Here is a 22014-nt window from a genome sequence, read left to right as displayed (position 1 = left end):
AGAGGAAACATTGTGTCTCCTAAAAAGAGGGAGACACAGACTCCCCTTACCTCGATGATGGCAACTTGAAGCAACAGCGAGAGGCATAGGCTTATAGACATTCATTTGGTGTTTTCTGAAGGGATAGGCTTTGCCAAATATCTACGTTTCATTCAAATACTCTCACAACCCAAACTGTATACAATTTTAACTTAATTTTATCTCTCCACTCATATCACTCGAACTTTTGTTACTTTATTTCTCATCACCTCTTAATCCAATCACCTTTTCTTCGATACCATTTCAATTATGACTCCGACACCCAATTTTGAAGGGATAAACAGAGATGAAATCATTTCAAATATCTTTCTTTCACTGTTACATTATAAGTACTACAACAACTCAAACTCTCTGCAACTCAACTGAGATGACTGGAACTCCTATCACTTTACTTCTATCGAGAGATCATCACATGGACTTTGTGATTAGAGACAAAAAAGAACAGAAAAAAAGAACAAAAAAAGAAGATGAGAGACGTAGAGGAGTACCTCTACATTAAATTAGACTAAAAGTATATTATTACTGTAGTTTTCATATCTATTATATTAATTTTAATTTTTTACTATGATTTTTTTTAAAAACCACAGTTATAGATAACTTCCACTATTATTAAGAAACAACAAGAAAAGATGTTTTATAGATCAGATCGTAAAGAACCACAAGGAAAGAAAGGCGTTGTAAGAAGCGCAAGGAAAGCTGGAGGTTGTATATTTTCTAACTCGTAATTCTCTTTCTTCCCTACCCCCACTTCTCCTCTGGAGACTTCTTCCGTCTCCTCTTACGACGCATCTTTACGACCCATCTTTCCTCCGTGGCTTCCTCTCCTTCCGTCGGTGGATTCCTGCCCCCTCCCCCCTGCTTCGTCTATTGAAAACGAGTTAGCTGTCTTCGAGAGTCACCTTCTTCTAAGCTCCGGTGGACGACACGGCATTCTCTTTCATAGGTCCACGATAGCACAAAGTAGAGCACCATCTTAAGACAAAGCAAAACGAGTGTATTAATCAAATAATGTGGTACCACCCACAGAGCTCATTCATCGAACATAAAGTCTATCTTGGTTACACATAAACAAAAGGTGTAGTCCAGACCAAATTACAAATATATATGAGCCATAATATGGAGCTAACAAAAATGAATTAATCAAATACTTTTATCTTCAGGCCAAATTAACAGGACACATGCGGTAGGTAGGTTTAACCTGAGGATGGATTGACCGGCAACGGAGATGTCAAATGTATAGCATATGTTGACGTGTTTCTTTTTCTCATATGATTATTTAAGATGTATGCGAAGGATGTAAATTTGGTATTGATCAAGGATATTTTGGTATCATCCAGTTGGTAGTCACCTCCGATCACACATGTCGCCACTCTAGTTGGAGTCACACCCAAGCCTGAAAGCGATATGAAACGACATAGTCCGACTCAGAAATGGCTATCTCGAAACGACAAAGTCCGACTCAGAAATGGCTGTCTCGAAGCGATGTCATTTGGCTAAAAAATGATACAAAGCAAAATCCACATCGCTCGAAATCCCACGCGACACCTGAAAGTGAGGGGCCAATCCTGCATAGCACGGGATCAGAACAGTCGTCCCATAATAGACAAACTATCCACTTGAAATATTGACGGATACTAACAATCTACAAACAGTCAATCCCTGAAGAGGTATAAAAGCTACCCCCAAGTAAACAGTTATACAGCTTACACTGTTGTCTTCTCTTCTCTACTAATTTAAGCATCGTAGGGGCTGCTCTAAGCAACCCTCGGTGTCGACCTGTCATGCAAGTTCGTCAACCACCCGAAGACACTCTGATGACCCAATCTCCAAGGAGGAACCTTGCAATAAGGAAGATCCTAGTCTACCTACCCGCCCATCTCGAACCGAGTCTTCACTAATAGAACGACTTCCGACCGGGTAGCCTATGCGGTCTCACATCACCAACTCTCATATGTCAGCTAGGACGAGGTATCCGGATTTGTCTGCACCTTTGGTAGTGAACTAACTATGCCAACTCACTTGACAATGATACTCATGGCACTGTTATTTTGACGCTAGAGAAAGGTTCTAACATCATAGGTATATTCTTCTGTTACCCCTCCCAACGAAATTTCGAATGAAGAGACGGTTATCTCCAGTCCCAAGCCCTCTTGAGAAGAGAAGACACATACCCTATTTCAATAGAACAACACCTCTGCCTCAGCCTAGGCACCAGGGCCTTACTAACACCTACTCAATGATCCAAGGCTCTCCCACCCCTTCCCCCTCAGGACTAGAGACAAGCCCCTTACTCGTCCCATCAAAAGCATTCCTGAGCCTCACTCAGTGAGTCCAGACTCTTACCAACATGATGCAAACTATCATCTTTTTTTTCTCTCAATTAACTCAGCCAATAACCTCGGCCCAACGGCTCACCCTCAGATCACCAATTGCATCTCTTCTTCCCAAAGTCCAATCGGAGTGTCCATACCTCATCTTCCAAATATCTCTTCAGCCAAGAGGGACCAGTAGCCCTACGCTACACTTTCTAACAACGGAGTGCAGGATTCCGCCAAGACACGTCACAGTCTTGCCAGAGTTTAAGGCCCACTCTTAGGAATATTAGAAAAATTTTGGGTAAAAAAGCTTCATGATTTCATTTATTTATTTATGTATCTAGTTATTATTATTCACTTTATGCCGGCGTCTGACTTGTAGAGAAACACTAGGAAGAATATATTTTATATTTTTATGATATTGTGTTATTCAAAACTTTCAAAGAATAGTTGTTTGTTTGGATCTGTGTATGACATTGGATGTACATGAATATTGGTATTGTAATTTTTATATAAATTGATATGGTTAATGGAAGAATATTGTCTTCCTTTTATGTGAATTGTGAGTTAGCATTAGTGTTAGAAAAGAGATAGAAAAAAAATTACTGAAGAAGCTGGATTGTATTCAGAAGCTGGATTGTATTCACATATCCCTCTCCTATTTATACAAGTTAGGAGGGAAGATTTTCCTCAACAGATTAGAAGATTTCCCTCAATAGAGTAGAGAGATATCCTTATATAATTGAGAAAATCTTATATGCTATCATGCCCATGCTCCTATCAAGGACGCTAATCTTGGACCGATGTAATGCAAAAAGGTGACGAGCGAGAGGCTTCATGAGTGAGTCGGCTAACTGATCAGCCAAATGGACATGAGAAACTCGTAGTTAACGACAAACAACTTGATCTTGCACAAAATGGAAGTCGGTAGCAATATGTTTCTGTTAGGATCGGAGCGACACTAAGGGGAAGGACATACAAATTTAAAGTGGTTAGAGTAAAGTGAGAAGATGAAAACCGAAAGCTTTGTTGCTATGTAATAATGGTTTCAGAAAGATAAATACTCACACATTCAAGGGACATACAAATTTAAAGTGGTTCAGTCAAAATGACCTACATCCACTTATGAAGCCTTCTTCGATGAGGCTCCCAACTTCCACTAGCAAATCACTTTGAAGGGGAAGGACAAATACCCCTCTTACAACCTTTTACAAGTGGTTCACACTCTTACAATTTTTCAATGAGAAAGAAGGAGGTGAACACTCAAGCAATTGAAAATAAGACTTGCTAAAGACTTTGCTAAAGCTTTATCTCAATCTCAAACTTCTCAAAGGTTGTATTCTCTGTTGAGAATTGAGGGGTATTTATAGGCCTCAAGAGGATTTAAATTTGGGCTCCAAATTTTGAATTCTCTTGGGTTCCCGATATTGGCGGTGCCACCGCTTGTCAGTGTTTAGCACTGATAGTGTACTGGCGGTGCCACCGCTAGACCTCTCGGGTGCTAGACGGTGCCACCACCCAGTCCGGCGGTGCCACCATCGGAACTCTCGGGTTCTGGGCGATGCCACCGCCTAATCTGACGGTGCCATTGCCTAGACTATTTCAGCTCACTGGTTGGGCTCCAAACTTGGTCCAAACCAGTCCGAACTTAGGCCCAATTGGCCCATAACCGGGTTATAGGATTAACCCTTAATCCTAACACTAATTACATACAAACTATGAAATTAAGACATAGTCCTAAGTAAGTTTTTAACCGACAACGTCGAGTTTCCTTCCGGCGAGCTTTTTGATGAACTTCCGATGGACTTCCAATACACCCTCGGATTTCTTCCGACAAACTCCTAGCAGGCTCCCGGTCTTATGGCGAGTTCAATGAGTCTTTGGCAAGTAGCCGATTCTTCTCGGTGATCTCCGCGAACCTCTGACGATCTCTCCGGTGGGCTTCCGAAAACTTCGGCAAGTCCCCGATTTCCTCTCGGTTGGTTCCGGCAACATCTCCGACGAATATTTGGACTCTCGAACACCCATCGAACTTGACTCCGGTAGACTTTCTTTATGTCTTTAATCTATTGTAGTTAATCCTACACAAATAAAGCAAAACTTTGATCTAGACAATTACTCCTAAGCAATCAAGTTGTCCGGCATGTCATTGGTCCCTCGACGCTTCGTTCGATTCTTCGGTGCATCGTCCTCTCTTGCAGCCTATTGCCCAATCGGCCAGTTGACTTTACACCTCCGATATCCTTGGTGCAATACTTGCTCTTCTTGGCCCGATGCCCGAATCCACAGCCTGAAGCTTTCTGTCGATACGTCGACCGATCCACCGGCCCGACATCCAATATTCTAACTTGTTCCTCCGGCACAACATGATTTTCCTACTATAATTGTCTCATCCTGTTCGAAGCATCCTACGTCACTTAAAAATGCAGATTAAAGCATAAACACATATCAAGTGATTTTATCATCAAAATACGAGATTCAACAATCTCCCCCTTTTTGATGATGACAACCACTTGATGACGGAGTTAAACATAACTCCCGAAGTTTAAACAAACTCCCCCTATCAATATGCCATATTGATAGAACCTTGAATTCAAGCCAAATTTAAGTCATTGCAAATATTCATCAGGAATATTTACAACATGTCATCATGTATAACATGATTATACTTCTCCCCCTTTGTTATCAACAAAAAAGGAGAAGTGTCACTTTCTATGTGTTTGAGATATGAATTCAACTTATTGTATGAAAAACATAATATCAAGTTTTATCATTATACAATTTGTAAGCTTGAAAATTTAGCAAATGCTACATCATGCAAGCTAGCAAAAATTTAGCAAGTGCTATATCACATTAGAATATGCAAGCTATCAAGTTTTAGATATGCAAGATAGTAAAATAGCATGTCCGACTTTACAACATTTTACAATATTTTAGAACATGTAAGCTCACAGTTTTAAGATGTTCAAAAAGCAACTCTTGCTTCTTGAAATATGCAAGTTGCAAGCTATCAAATTTTGCTTCCTTTGCAATGTTTGAGCTTGTAATTTTGCTTCCATTGCAAAGTGCAAGTTTAGCATGTTTAGCATCTTGAGATAGCAACTATTTGCTTCTCTTTAGACTATAAGCTAGCAATTTTTATGATACGTAGTTTTACTACATACTGTTGAATCTCGTATTTTGATGATGAAACTACTTGATATATGTTTATGATTTAATCTGCGTTTTGAGTGACGTAGGATGCTTCGATCTGGATGAGACAATTAAAGCAGGAAAATCATGTTGTGCCGAAGGATCATGTCAGAAGATTGGACGTCGGGCCGGTGGATCGGTCGACGTATCGACAGAAGGCTTCGGGCCGTGGACTCGGGCATCGGGCCAAGAAGAGCGGGTATTGTGCCAAGGATATCGGAGTTGCGGAGTCAACTGGCCGATTGGGCAATAGGCTGCAGAAGAGGACGATGCGCCGAAGAATCGGACGATGCGTCGAGGGACCAATGACATGTCGGACAACTTGGTTAATTGCTTATGATTAATTGTCTCGATCGAAGTTTTGTTTTGTTGTGCAGGATTAACTACGATGAAAGTTAGACAAGCAGTAGGAGTTGCGCCGGAGTCAAGATCATGATCACGTTGGGAGTTCAAGAGTTCGACGGAAGTTCGGACGGTCGTCGGAGGTTCTGCAAGAACAGATCCGAGAAGTCCGGAAGCTTGCCAAACGAAGCTCGTCGGAACTTGCCAAGTGAATCGTCGCAAAATCCAGGAGTTTGCCGGAAGTCCGCAGAAGCATCACCGAGGGTTCATCGGATGATCGACGGAAGTTCGCCGGAAACTCGCCGGAAGAAGCGATTGACGTACCGAAGCAAAGCTGCAGAAATTGTCTTAGATTTAATCGTAGTTAGCACGTTGATTAAGTTAGGAATGGGAGGTGATCCCATTAGCTTAATCCTGGGGCAATTGGGCCCCTGAAGAACTCAAATTGGGTCGAATGGTTCAACCCATTCGGACCCAAGGTGCTGTGGGCGGTGCAACCGCCCCAGCCAAGCGGTGCAACCGCCCAGGATATGTCTCCCAGCGAGACTGGGCGGTGCAACCGCCCCAGCCAAGAGGTGCAACCACCCAGGGCTCAGTCTCCAAGCGAGACTGGGCGGTGCAACCTCCTCTGTCAAGAGGTAGCACCGCCAGAGCTCAAGTTTCGAGCTCTGCCAAGAGGTGCAACCACCGAGCTCGGTCTTCGAGCTCTGGCAGAGAGGAGCAACCTCTCTGGACAGGAGATGCACCGCTTGAGCTCGGTCTTCGAGCTCTGGCAGAGAGGTGCAACCACCTCTGGCAAAGAGGTGCAACCTCTCTGGTCAGGAGATGCACCGCCTGAGCTCGGTCTTCGAGCTCTGGCAGAAAGGTGCAACCACCCCTGACAGAGAGGTGCATCCGCCTGAGCTCAGTCTTCGAGCTCTGCCAGGCGGTGCAACCTCTCCAGTTAAGAGGTGCAACCGCCTGATCCCGGAGTTCCGGGATTTGATCGTTTTGAGCTCCAAATTTGAACTGGGTTGGGGCCTATAAATACCCCACCCGTTCAGCACAGAAAGGGAACAGATCCATAACGAATTCTTGATCTTTTCTGTGATTCTAAGAGCTCAAATTTGTGTAAAGTCCTAAAGTTCTCCTTCTGTTCTTCAAGTCTTAAGTTGTAAAGAGAGGAGAGAAAGGATCTGTAAAGGTTGTCTCCTGAGCCTGTCAAAAGGAGAGAAACTGTAAAAGGGCAGTTAGCCTTCGCCCATTGAAGGAAGGCAGCTAGTTGACGTCGGTGACCTCGTCGGAGGAGGAAGCCAATAGTGGAGTAGGTCAAGACTAACCGAACCACTCTAAATCTCTGGTTTGCTTTTACCTTGAGCACTTTATCATTACTGCAAACCTCCTACATTGCTACTGCCCTCTGCGCCTTTACGAACGAGTTTCTAAGCTCTGATCTTTCAGAATCTGCATTCAAACGTAAATCGTGTTTTCGTACGATCTTCACACTACAGTTTACGCTTACATTCGGATTCCATTTATAACTACAAATTGCTTTCTATGTAAAACGCTTTTCAAGGTTCAAAACTGCTTTTAGACGCAAAACTACATTTAGACGTAAAATTACGTTTAGACGTAAAATTGCGTTTAGACGCAAAACTGTGTTTAGACGTAAAACTGCGTTTAGACGCAAAACTACGTTTAGACGTAAAACTGCGTTTAGACGTAAAACTGCGTTTGGACGTAAAACTGAGTTTAGACGCAAACTGCGCTTAGACGCAAACTGTGCTTAGACGCAAACTGCGCTTAGACGCAAATTGTGTTTAGACGCAAACTGCGCTTAGACGCAAACTGCGCTTAGACGCAAACTGCACTGTGATTCTGCTTTTATATCGAAGTCATTTTTTATCGGACGAACGCAGCTTTCGTTTTTAAAATCGCTGTAAGATTTCCGCTGCACTAATTCACCCCCCCCCCCCCTCTTAGTGCTCTCGATCCTAACAATTGGTATCAGAGCGGGGTATTTCTCATTTCGGATTTACACCCGAGAGAAATGGCTCTTCAAGAGGGCTTTTCGGTCTTTCGTCCACCGTTGTTTAACGGATTGTACTACACTTATTGGAAAACTCAAATGAGAGTTTTCTTGATTTCTACGAATTTAGACTTATGGAGTATCATTGAAAACGGTTTTCAACTTCCCTCCAAACCGATGAACGAATGGTCGGATTTGGAGAAGAAGAATTTTTCTTTAAACGCAAAGGCTATGAATGCCTTATTTTGCGCATTGGACAAAAATGAGTTCAATCGGATTTCTACGTGTGAAACGGCTTTTGACATTTGGCGAATTCTTGAAATCACGCACGAGGGAACTAGTAGAGTCAAACACTCGAAAGTTAACTTTTTATTGCATGATTTTGAGTTTTTTCAAATGCAACCAAGTGAGACTATAGGCTACATGTACACCCGTTTCACGGATGTCGTCAATAGTTTAAGAGCTCTTGGAAAATGTTTTTCAGATTTTGAACTCGTAAACAAGATTTTTCGTTCTCTTTCTAAAAAGTGGGATTCAAAAGTAACTGCAATACAAGAAGCTAAAAATCTAAACAACTTACCACTTGAAGAACTAATTGGTTCATTGATGACATATGAAATGGTGCACAATGCACATGATGAACATGTTGAACACAATCACCTTCCAAAGAACAGGAAGGATTTGGAACTCTGGACAAATGAATGCCACTTGAGCGATGACTCAAGTGATGAGGACAATGATGAACAAACCAACCTTCCAAAGAACGGAAGGATTTGGGACATAGAACATTTGAAGACCACTCGAGCGTAAGCTCAAGTGATGGTGAACTTAAACTACAAATGAAACAAAAATTAAAAAGCAAAAAGAATGGAAATACTTGCTTTAAACGCAAGAAGAAGAGCAAAAATTGGGATGAATCGAGCTCCTCTGAAGACGAGAAAGTCAACAAAAGCGAGGCGGCAAACTACACCTTACCAGCCTACAACATTGAGGTAATTAAAATGCCTTTGGTTTATTTTAAAATTACTTGATGCTTTCATGATATATTTTCTTTTTTAGTTTAGAATTAATTTTCTTGAAAATTACATGTTTAAAAATAAAAATACAAAAATTATGATCATGCTGATAATTTCAAAAATGATAATATTGCATGATAAACAAATAAAATGATTTTGATCATGGTTAAGAAGTAATAATGTGTATTATGTTTGATTAACATTGTTGAATGAAATCACGTTTGATTTAAAGTAATGCATAAAGATATAATATTAAATGGTTATTAACAATTTTATGCATGAGATTTTAAGTTATCCATGATCATGAGCTTGTTTGATCTTCTTGATTTAATTTCAAGATCTATAGCAAAAATCATGTCTGAATATATGAAAATGTTAATTTCATTTTCGGATTCACTTAACAATTGATATCCTAACAATCAGATTTTCTCATACACTTATAAAAAATATTTTTCTAAAATAGATTTGATGAAATGATTCCTGCTTATAAATTCCATCTTGAAATATGAATGATAGTGTTTTTGCTTGCAAAGATTTGTTTCACATTCATATCTCCTATGATTCATGTGCAGAAAAAGAATTTATAAATCATAATATAATGAGATTTCTTATGCAAAAATAAAGTGCTTTTGTGATTCTTTGCTAAAGAGAATAATCATAATCATGATCTTGATAATTATAACATGAAGCTCTTTATAAATCAAGATCGTTCATTATGCTCCCTACATTTATCAAAAAGGGTTTCTTCAAATGAAATGCAATTCAATGAAGTGTCATATTGATATCTTGAAACTTGGAATATTTTAAAATGTGATCTTTGATAAGAATGTTTCAAGTTGCTCTTTGTACTATATCTTTTCAAATGAATCATGAGCCTTGATATCATATATCTCATAATACAAGATTTCTTTGCCTTATGCTTATCTTAATTTGACATATAAAGACTAAGGCATGCTTAGATGAAAAAGAATCTCTTAAAAAATGCTTTTCCCATTTGATCGAGATTAATGATTTCATGATATTTTATGAATCTCGAAATTAATTTTAATGACTTGATTATGAACTTCAAGTTAATGATTTAATTTGAATAAGTTTTATCTAAATCATAATCTTGATCTTGCAAAATTGAAGTCACAAATAATATCTTGTGGTAGTCATGAATTGATACTCACAATATGAAAACTTTGATATTCATGACTTAAATTGGATTGAAACATTGTATGCTTAAATTAATCATTCTCCTATGTTTCAAAAATTCCTTGAATGCCTTATGTGATGATTGAAAACTAACTTGCTTTATGATGAATCACGAATCATGACTTGATCTATGATGTAAATGCCTTGAAATGATTGAAATATTTAACACTTTTATGCTCTTCCCCCTACTTTCTTCTTGTTTTCAATGATAAAATGGGGAGAAGTTTTGATCATGCATGGTAGGATATAATTTGACAAAATTGATACCATCATGATATGAAACATTAATGTAATTATGAATGGTGATATGATATCATGCATGTAATACTTCAACTTATGATAATGATGCATGCAATGATAAAATATTCATGATGAAAAATTGTCTTGACATTCATAACTTGATTATTCATCATTTGTCATGATTTTGAAATCGTTCTAAAAGGAAAAGAGAACTACAAAACTGTATTCTCTCTTTCTTTTTTACAATGACAAAGGGGGAGATAGCTAGCTTGTACAAGTCAAGAAGATGCAAAAACTTGATTGCTAGCTTACCTATCTTAAGTAGCAAAGATTGCTAACTTGCTTATTTCAAGAAGAAAAATTGTCTTCTTGAACATCACTATCTTGAATATCTCAAGAAGCAAAACTTGCAATTTGCACATTGCAATAGGAAGCAAGAATCATGAGCTTACACAAGAAAGCTATCTTGCATTTGCTTTTGAAATTTTTGCTAGCTTATATATTGTGAAACTTGTATATCGTAAAAATTGCTAGCTTGTTGGTCTAAAGAGAAGCAAAAAGTTGCTATCTCAAAAGAAGCAAATGTGCTATCTTGCCTATCTCAAGAGGCAAAAATGCTAACTTGCGCATCTAGCAAAGTGAGCAAAATTTTCAAGAAGCAAGAGTTGCCTTCTTGAACATCTCTAATTTGCTAGCTTGCATGATGTAGAACTTGCTATCGTGAACATTACCAAAAGTGCTATCTTATATGCTATAAAACTTGCATATCTAAAACTTGATAGCATGAATGTTCTAAGCATGATGTAACACTTGCTAAATCTTCAAGCTACAAAATTGCATGATGATAAAACTTGATATTATGATTTTCATGTAATGAGTTGAACCAATATCACACACAAACGATTAATTATGATACTTCTCCTTTTTGTTGATGACAAAGGGGGAGAAGTATGTTGATGACATGACATGTGATGCATAAGTTTATGCATATGTTCATGTTGACGTGTTGCAAGTATTCATGATGAATATTGCAATGACTTGAATTCAGTTTGAATTCAAGGTTCTATCAATATGGCATATTGATAGGGGGAGTTTGTTTAAACTCCGGGAGTTAAGTTTAACTCCGTCATCAAGTGGTTGTCATCATCAAAAAGGGGGAGATTGTTGAATCTCGTATTTTGATGATGAAACTACTTGATATATGTTTATGATTTAATCTGCGTTTTGAGTGACGCAGGATGCTTCGATCTGGATGAGACAATTAAAGCAGGAAAATCATGTTGTGCCGAAGGATCATGTCAGAAGATTGGACGTCGGGCCGGTGGATCGGTCGACGTATCGACAGAAGGCTTCGGGCCGTGGACTCGGGCATCGGGCCAAGAAGAGCGGGTATTGTGCCAAGGATATCGGAGTTGCGGAGTCAACTGGCCGATTGGGCAATAGGCTGCAGAAGAGGACGATGCGCCGAAGAATCGGACGAAGCGTCGAGGGACCAATGACATGTCGGACAACTTGGTTAATTGCTTATGATTAATTGTCTCGATCGAAGTTTTGTTTTGTTGTGCAGGATTAACTACGATGAAAGTTAGACAAGCAGTAGGAGTTGCGCCGGAGTCAAGATCATGATCACGTTGGGAGTTCGAGAGTTCGACGGAAGTTCGGACGGTCGTCGGAGGTTCTGCAAGAACAGATCAGAGAAGTCCGGAAGCTTGCCAAGCGAAGCTCGTCGGAACTTGCCAAGTGAATCGTCGCAAAATCCAGGAGTTTGCTGGAAGTCCGCAGAAGCATCACCGAGGGTTCATCAGATGATCGACGGAAGTTCACCGGAAACTCGCCGGAAGAAGCGATTGATGTACCGAAGCAAAGCTGCAGAAATTGTCTTAGATTTAATCATAGTTAGCACGTTGATTAAGTTAGGAATGGGAGGTGATCCCATTAGCTTAATCCTGGGGCAATTGGACCCCTGAAGAACTCAAATTGGGTCGAATGGTTCAACCCATTCGGACCCAAGGTGCTGTGGGCGGTGCAACCGCCCCAGCCAAGCGGTGCAACCGCCCAGGATATGTCTCCCAGCGAGACTGGGCGGTGCAACCGCCCCAGCCAAGAGGTGCAACCGCCCAGGGCTCAGTCTCCAAGCGAGACTGGGCGGTGCAACCTCCTCTGTCAAGAGGTAGCACCGCCAGAGCTCAAGTTTCGAGCTCTGCCAAGAGGTGCAACCACCGAGCTCGGTCTTCGAGCTCTAGCAGAGAGGAGCAACCTCTCTGGACAGGAGATGCACCGCCTGAGCTCAGTCTTCGAGCTCTGCCAGGCGGTGCAACCTCTCCAGTCAAGAGGTGCAACCGCCTGATCCCGGAATTCCGGGATTTGATCGTTTTGAGCTCCAAATTTGAACTGGGTTGGGGCCTATAAATACCCCACCCGTTCAGCACAGAAAGGGAACAGATCCATAACGAATTCTTGATCTTTTCTGTGATTCTAAGAGCTCAAATTTGTGTAAAGTCCTAAAGTTCTCCTCCTTCTGTTCTTCAAGTCTTGAGTTGTAAAGAGAGGAGAGAAAGGATCTGTAAAGGTTGTCTCCTGAGCCAGTCAAAAGGAGAGAAACTGTAAAAGGGCAGTTAGCCTTCGCCCATTGAAGGAAGGCAGCTAGTTGACGTCGGTGACCTCGTCGGAGGAGGAAGCCAAAAGTGGAGTAGGTCAAGACTGACCGAACCACTCTAAATCTCTGGTTTGCTTTTACCTTGAGCACTTTATCATTACTGCAAACCTCCTACATTGCTACTGCCCTCTGCGCCTTTACGAACGAGTTTCTAAGCTCTGATCTTTCATAATCTGCATTCAAACGTAAATCGTGTTTTCGTACGATCTTCACACTGCAGTTTACGCTTACATTCGGATTCCATTTATAACTGCAAATTGCTTTCTATGTAAAACGCTTTTCAAGGTTCAAAACTGCTTTTAGACGCAAAACTACATTTAGACGTAAAATTACGTTTAGACGTAAAACTGCGTTTAGACGCAAAACTGCATTTAGACGCAAAACTGCGTTTAGACGCAAAACTGCGTTTAGACGCAAAACTGCGTTTAGACGCAAAACTGCGTTTAGACGTAAAACTGCGTTTAGACGTAAAACTGCGTTTGGACGTAAAACTGAGTTTAGACGCAAACTGCGCTTAGACGCAAACTGTGCTTAGACGCAAACTGCGCTTAGACGCAAACTGTGTTTAGACGCAAACTGCGCTTAGACGCAAACTGCGCTTAGACGCAAACTGCACTGTGATTATGCTTTTATATCGAAATCGTTTTTTATCGGATGAACGCAGCTTTCGTTTTTAAAATCGCTGTAAGATTTCCACTGCACTAATTCACCCCCCCCCCCTCTTAGTGCTCTCGATCCTAACACATACAAGCTAGCAAAAATTTCGAAAACAAATACAAAATAGCTTTCTTGTGTAAGCTCATGATTCTTGCTTCCTATTGCAATGTGCAAGTTGTAAGTTTTGCTTCTTGAGATAGGCAAGATAGCACATTTGCTTAAGATTACAAAATAGCATATCTTGCTTTTGAGATGAGCAAGCTAATAAGTTTTGCCCCTTTTTGATGTGTACGTTTGTAATTTTTTGCTTCTCTTGTCTTGTACAAGCTAGCTATCTCCTCCTTTGTCGTTGTAAAAAAAACAGGGAAGACCCTTTACATCAATTATGATAAAGGTAAGTATCAATCTTATTCGTGCATCATTATATTTTTAAATTAAAACATGCACCTTTTAAAAAATCTTATATTTCATTCATGCATGATATTGAATAAATCAATCAACATTATAAGCATAACATACATGATACTAAAATTTTTAACTATTTATCAACATTTTGATCATGATACCAAACATTCATCATTTAGAGCATTCATGACACAAAGCATTAAATCAACATACATCATTTTAGCAACAACTCATAGCATTTTAAATCATAATTTACATCATATGCAATACATCACATCATAATTAGAAAGCACAAGTATTGCATGCATCATTGCAAATCATAAATGTTTCATGATGGTATTAATTTGTCAAATTGCATCCTACCATACATGATCATAACTTTTTTTTCATTTTATCATTGTAAACAAGAAAGAATAAGGGAAAAACAAAATAGTGTAAAATATTTCAATTATTTCAAGGCATACAAGCCATAAATCCAATGGCATAATGTCATGAAAGATAAGACCTCTTGAATTACCAAAGATATGATTCATTTTATCAAATCTCTTCTTTTTAAAAATAACAAAAATTATAGGTGTACAAAGAAGAGATTGTGATTAAAGAAGAATCTCAAGTAGTAAATCCATGAAATCAAGATCATAATTTGAATACAAACTCATTCAAATTCAAATCGTCAAATTCATCAAAATCTCAACATTACTTTCAAGAGATTCAAAATGGTATATATAGATTTATCATAATAATCATCAAGATCAATAAGATAGAGAAAAATAATTTTTCAAGGAAAAAATATTTTCCTCTTTTTAGTTGATTCAATTCATATGATTTTATTTCATGTATGCCAAATAAAAACATATATCATATTTAAAACCGAAAGTGTGAGATTTATTACAACAAGGATCAATAAGACACTTTCATTATGATAAAAATCGATAATACGTAAATCACAAGATTCATCATGCATAATTTCAAAAATCTCATGTAGAATAAAATCATCAATCATGATATCAAAACATTTATCATTTATAGCATTCATGATACACATTTTTTTTCTTAAGAAAAACATACATATGATCATTAGATTTAAATTTAATATTTTATTCCATTAACATAAAACATGTAATTTTTAAGAAAGATGATTATTAAATAAAATAAAATAAAATAAAATGCATCATAGAAAAAATCAAGTAATTTTAAAATAAATTAAAGGGGTTTCGATTACCTCATCATTGAATGCCGTTGAGGCGTAGTTTATCACCTCGCCTTTCTTGATTTTCTTTGTCTTTGGAGGAGCTTGATTCATCCTAATTTTTGTTCTTCTTCTTGCGTTCAAAGCAAGTAGTTTCGTTCTTTTTGTTCTTTAATTTTTGTTTCATTTGTAGTTTAAGTTCACCATTACTTGAGCTTATGCTCGAGTGGTCTTCAAATGTTCTATGTCCCAAATCCTTCCTGTCCTTTGGAAGGCGGTTCTCAAGTTCTTCACGTATATTGCACGTTATTTCGTAGGTCATTAGAGACCCAATAAATTCTTCAAGAGGAAATGTTTTAAGGTCCTTGGCCTCTTGAATGGTCGTAACTTTTCGATCCCAACTCTTTGGAAGGGATCTTAAAATTTTAGTTACTAGTTCAAAGTTAAAAAAATCTTTACCAAGAGCTTTAAGTCCATTGATGACATCCATGAAACGGGTGTACATGTCTCCGATGGACTCACTTGGTTTCATCCGAAAAAGTTCATAAGAATGCACAAGAATGTTGATTTTGGACTCTTTCACTCGGCTAGTGCCTTCATAATTGACCTCAAGAGTTCTCCAAATATCAAAAGCTGAATCACAATTCGAAACGCAATTAAATTCATTTTTGTCAAGTGCACAATATAAGGCATTCATAGCCTTTGCGTTTAAAGCAAAAACTTTCTTCTCCGATTCATCCCATTCGCTCATCGGAAGAGAAGATTTTTGAAATCTATTTTTGACAATATTCCAAAGCTCGAAATCCATGGAAATGAGCAAGATCCTCATACGAGTCTTCCAATATGTGTAATCCGACCCATTAAATATAAGTGGACGTGTAATAGAATGACCCTCATGTATATCAAAGTAAGCCATCTCTCTTGGGTATTAAATCAAATATGAGAGTGAGCTTAGCTCTGATACCAATTGTTAGGATCGGAGCGGCACTAAGAAGGGGGGGGGGGGGTGAATTAGTGCAGCGGATTAAAACTTGTATGTTTGAAAATAATTTCTTAAATGCGTAGATATTTCAATTCAACAATGAGTAGCTGGAGTAAAGTGAGAAGATGAAAACCGAAAGCTTTGTTGCTATGTAATAATGGTTTCAGAAAGATAAATATTCACACATTCAAGAGACACACCAATTTAAAGTAGTTCAGTCAAAATGACCTACATCCACTTGCGAAGCCTTCTTCGATGAGGCTCCCAACTTTCACTAGCAAATCACTTTGAAGGGGAAGGACAAATACCCCTCTTACAACCTTTTACAAGTGGTTCACACTCTTATAATTTTTTAATGAGAAAGAAGGAGGTGAACACTCGAGCAATTGAAAACAAGACTTGCTAAAGACTTTGCTAAAACTTTATCTCAATCTCCAACTTCTTAAAGGTTGTATTATCTGCTGAGAATTGAGGGGTATTTTTGGGCACAAGGAGGATTCAAATTTGGGCTCCAAATTTTGAATTCTCTTGGGTTCCCGATGCTGGCGGTGCCACCGCCTGTTAGTGTTTAACACTGGCAGTGTACTGGCGTCGGACCTCTCGGGTGCTGGGCGGTGCCACCGCCGAAACTCTCGGGTTCTGGGCGGTGCCACCGCCTAGACTATTTCAGCCCATTGGTTGGGCTCCAAACTTGGCCCAAATCAATCCGAACTTGGGCCCAATTGGCTCCTAACTGAGTTATAGGATTAACCCTTAATCCTAACCCTAATTATAAATAAACTATAAAATAAAGATATAGTCCTAAGCAAGTTTTTAACTGACAATGTCAAGTTTCCTTCCGACGAGCTTTTCGGCGAACTTCCGATGGACTTTCGATACACCCTCGGATTTCTTCCGGCAGACTCTCAGCAAGCTCCCGGTCTTGTGTTGAGTTCAATGAGTCTTTGGTAAGTAGCCAATCCTTCTCAGTGATCTCCGTGAACCTCCGACGATCTCTCCGGCGGACTTCCGAAAACTTCGGCAAGTCCTCGATTTCCTCTCGGTTGGTTCCGGCAACATCTCCAATGAATCTTCGGACTCTCGAACACTCATCGAACTTGACTCCGGTAGACTTGCTTTATTTCTTCAATCTATCATAGTTAATCCTACATGAGTAAAGCAAAACTTCGATCTAGACAATTACTCCTAAGTAATCGAGTTGTTCGGCATGTCATTGGTCCCTCGACGCTTCGTTCGATTCTTCGGCGCATCATCCTCTCTTGCGGCCTATTGCCCAATCGGCCAATTGACTCTACAACTTTGATATCCTTGGTGCAATACCCGCTCTTCTTGGCCCGAAGCCTTCTATCGATACGTTGACCGATCCACCGGCCCGACGACCAATCTTCTGACATGTTCCTCTAGCACAACATGATTTTCCTGGTATAATTGTCTCATCCTGATTGAAGCATCCTACATCACTCAAAAACGCAGATTAAAACATAAACACATATCAAGTGGTTTTATCATCAAAATACGAGAATCAATAGTTTCATGCGGGAGTGGAACACCGGATTAGCGCACAGATAGGTAGCTCCGATATTGTCATAATATATTGTAGGAGTAGAGTTTATGTTGAGTTTTTTTAGCAGATTTGTGACCCAATTGAGTTTTGTAGTGGTAGTGGTGATGGCACAGTATTCAGCTTCAGTTGTAGACCATGCAATTGTTTTTTGCTTCTTAGAACTCTAACTGATTGGATTAGCGCCAAGGAAGACAATATACCCCGATGTGGATGTTCGATCATCAAAGTTGCATGCCCAATAAGCATCAGTAAAGGCATGAAGCTGAAGTGGAGAGTATTTACAAAGAAAGACACCATGATTGAGAGTCCCCTTAAGATATCATAGGACTCGTTTGATCGCAGATCAATGCATAGTAGACGGCCTCGGTATAGACTATGATAATTTGTTAACTGCAAATAAGATGTCAGGACGGGTGAGAGCTAAGTACTATAGGGAACCAACGACTTGTCGGTATTGAGTGGGTTCCGTTGTAGGACTTCCATCAGAGAATTTGAGAGAACCACTAGCAGATAGAGGAGTTGTAACCACATTTGTGTCCTACATATTTGTTTTAGATAATAAATCTTGAATGTACTTTGTTTGTAACAGAAAGAGACCGGAAGATGTGAATGTAGCCTCTACACCTATAAAGTAGTTCAGGGGTCCTAGATCTTTGAGCGAGAATCGATCTACCAACTGTTTAATGAATACTTGGATTTCTATAGGGTTATTGCCTGTGATAATGATGTCATCAACATAGACCAAAATATTTATTGTGTAGCTATGGCGTTGTCTAAAAAATAACGAGGAATCAGATTTCGAGTTCAGAAAGCCAACTGAAGTCAGAAAAGAGCCAAGTTCAATGTACCAAGCTCTTGGAGCCTAAAAAAATCCATAAATAGCTTTTCGAGGTTTGCATACATGCCTTGGATACTGAGGATGAGTGAAACCAGGAGGTTGTTACATAAAAACATCTTCAATTAGAGTCCCTTGTAAAAAGGCCTTTTTGCTTATTATATTTTAGCATATATCACTTTATGACTATTGCGTATATGCATATATATATATTGTTATGTCCTTGGATTTATGCAATGGGAATCGAATCATGATGAGATCACGATAATGAGATCGATTCACCTTTAAACACATATCCTAAATAATCCTGGTCATAGGGTACTCGAGAGGGACATCGTGATAACCGGACATACTAGTATGCTGTATACCCATCCATATGATGGATGCAGCTAGTTGTTGAATCTCGTATTTTGATGATGAAACTACTTGATATATGTTTATGATTTAATCTGTGTTTTGAGTGACGTAGGATGCTTCGATCAAGATGAGACAATTAAAGCAGGAAAATCATGTTGTGCCGAAGGAACATGTCAGAAGATTGGACGTCGGGCCAGTGGATCGGTCGACGTATCGACAGAAGGCTTCAGGCCGTGGACTCGGGCATCGGGCCAAGAAGAGCGGGTATTGTGCTAAGAATATCGGAGTTGCGGAGTCAACTGGCCGATTGGGCAATAGGCTATAGAAGAGGACGATGCGTCGAAGAATCGGACGAAGCGTCGAGGGTCCAATGACATGCCAGACAACTTGGTTAATTGCTTAGGATTAATTGTCTCGATCGAAGTTTTGTTTTAAGTGTGCAGGATTAACTACGATGAAAGTTAGACAAGCAACGGGAGTTGCGCCGGAGTCAAGTCAATGATCACGTTGGGAGTTCGAGAGTTCGACGGAAGTTCAGACAGTCGTCGGAGGTTCTGCGGGAACATATCCGAGAAGTCCAGGAGCTTGCCAAGCGAAGCTCGTCGGAACTCGCCAAGTGGATTGTCGCAAGTCTAGGAGTTTGCCGGAAGTCCGTAGGAGCATCACCGAGGGTTCATCGGATGATCGACGGAAGTTCGCCGGAAACTCGCCGGAAGAAGCGATTGACGCACCGAAGCCAAGCTGCAGAAATTGTCTTAGGATTAATCGTAGTTAGCACATTGATTAAGTTGGAAATGGGAGGTGATCCCATTAGCTTAATCTTGGGGCAATTCGGCCCCTGAAAAATCGAAGTTGGGCCGAATGGAGCTACCCATTCGGACCCTGATTGCATTGGGCGGTGCAACCGCCCAAGCCAGGAGGTAGCACCGCCTGGGCTAAGTCTCCCAGGGAGACTGGGTGGTGGAACCGCCCCAGCCAGGAGGTGGCACCGCCTGGGCTCAGTCTTCGAGCAAGACTGGGCGGTGCAACCTCCCCTGATAGAGAGGTAGCACCGCTTGAGCTCGGTCTTCGAGTTCTGGCAGGCGGTGCAATCGCCTCAGTCAGGAGGTGCAACCGCTTGGGCTCAGTCTCCGAGCTAGACTCAAGCGGTGCAACTGCCCCTGACAGAGAGGTGCAACCGCTTGGGCTCAGTCTCCGAGCTATGCCAGGCGGTGCAACCGCTCCAGTCAGGAGGTGCAACCGCTTGATTCCGGAATTCCGGGATTTGATAGTTTTGAGCTCCAAATTTGAACTGGGTTGGGGCCTATAAATACCCCACCCATTCAGCACTGAAGATATAGAGAAATACTCAAAATCTTGATCTCTTTCTGTGATTCTTAGAGCTCAAAATTGTTGTAAAGGCCAAAAGTTCTCCTTCTGTTCTTCAAAGTTTTGAGTTGTAAAGAGAGGAGAGTAAAGTTCTGTAAGGGTTGTCTCCTAAGCCCGTCAAAAGGAGTGAATCTGTAAAATAGCAGTTGGCCTTCGCCTATTGAAGGAAGGCCTCTAGTTGACGTCGGTGACCTCGTCGGTGGAGGAAGCCAAAAGTGGAGTAGGTCAAGACTGACCGAACCACTCTAAATCTCGATTTGCATTTACTTTGAGAATTTAATCATTACTGTAAACCTCCTAAATAGTTATTGCCTTCTGTGCTTTTAAGAACGAGTTTCTAAGTTCAGAACTTTCCGAATCTGCGTTTAGACGTAAATCGGCGTTTTCGTACGATCATTACATTTCAGTTTACGTTTACGTTTTGACTCCAATTATAACTACAAACTGCCTTCTGCGCATTTACAAAACATATCTCAAAGTTCAGTATCTTTAAAGTTGACGTTTAGACGTAAACCGGTTTTATTGTACGAACGGCGCATTTCAGTTTGCGCTTGCATTATGATTTTTATCATAAACTGCAAACTGCCTTTATAGATTTACTTTAATGTCATCTCACTTAATCTTAAGTTAAAGTAGTCTTAGAATCGGATTTTACATCGAAGTCGTTTTCGTCGTTCGAACGCAGCTTTCGATTCTAATCGCAGAAAGTTTTCTGCTGCACTAATTCACCCCCCCCCCCCCCTCTTAGTGCTCTTGATCCTAACAATTGGTATCAGAGACCAGTTTTTCTCATTTCGGATTTACACCCGAGAGAAATGGCTCTTCATGGCTTTCAAGAGGGCTTTTCGATCTTTCGTCCACCGTTGTTTAACGGATTGGACTACACTTATTGGAAAACTCGAATGAGAGTTTTCTTGATTTCTACGAATTTAAATTTATGGAATATCATTGAAAACGGTTTTCAACTTCCCTCTAAACCGATGAATGAATGGTCGGATTTGGAGAAGAAGTATTTTTCTATAAATGCAAAGGCTATGAATGCCTTATTTTGCGCTTTGGACAAAAATGAGTTCAATCAGATTTCTACGTGCGAAACGGCTTTTGACATTTGGCGAACACTTGAAATCACGCACGAGAGAACTAGTAGAGTCAAAGACTCAAAAGTTAACTTTTTATTGCATGATTTTGAGCTTTTTCGAATGCAACCAAGCGAGACTATAGGCGACATGTACACCCGTTTCACGGATGTCGTCAATAGTTTAAGAGCTCTTGGAAAATATTTTTCGGATTTTGAACTCGTAAACAAGATTTTACGTTCTCTTTCTAAGAAGTGGGATTCAAAAGTAATTGCAATACAAGAAGCTAAAAACCTAAATAACTTACCACTTGAAGAACTAATTGGTTCGTTTAGATGACATATGAAATGGTGCACAATGCACATGATGAACATGATGAACATAACAACCTTCCAAAGAACAGGAAGGATTTGGGACATAGAACATTTGAAGACCACTCGAGCATAAGCTCAAGTGATGGTGAACTTAAACTACAAATGAAATGAAAATAAAAATTAAAAACCAAAAAGAATGGAACTACTTGCTTTGAACGCAAGAAAAAGAACAAAAATTGGGATGAATCGAGCTCCTCCGAAG

This window comes from Musa acuminata, chromosome BXJ3-7 (genome assembly GCF_036884655.1).
Source record: "Musa acuminata AAA Group cultivar baxijiao chromosome BXJ3-7, Cavendish_Baxijiao_AAA, whole genome shotgun sequence".
Classification (NCBI taxonomy): domain Eukaryota; kingdom Viridiplantae; phylum Streptophyta; class Magnoliopsida; order Zingiberales; family Musaceae; genus Musa; species Musa acuminata.
The sequence above is the reverse complement of the archived record's forward strand: the minus strand, read 5'-3'. Positions refer to the sequence as shown.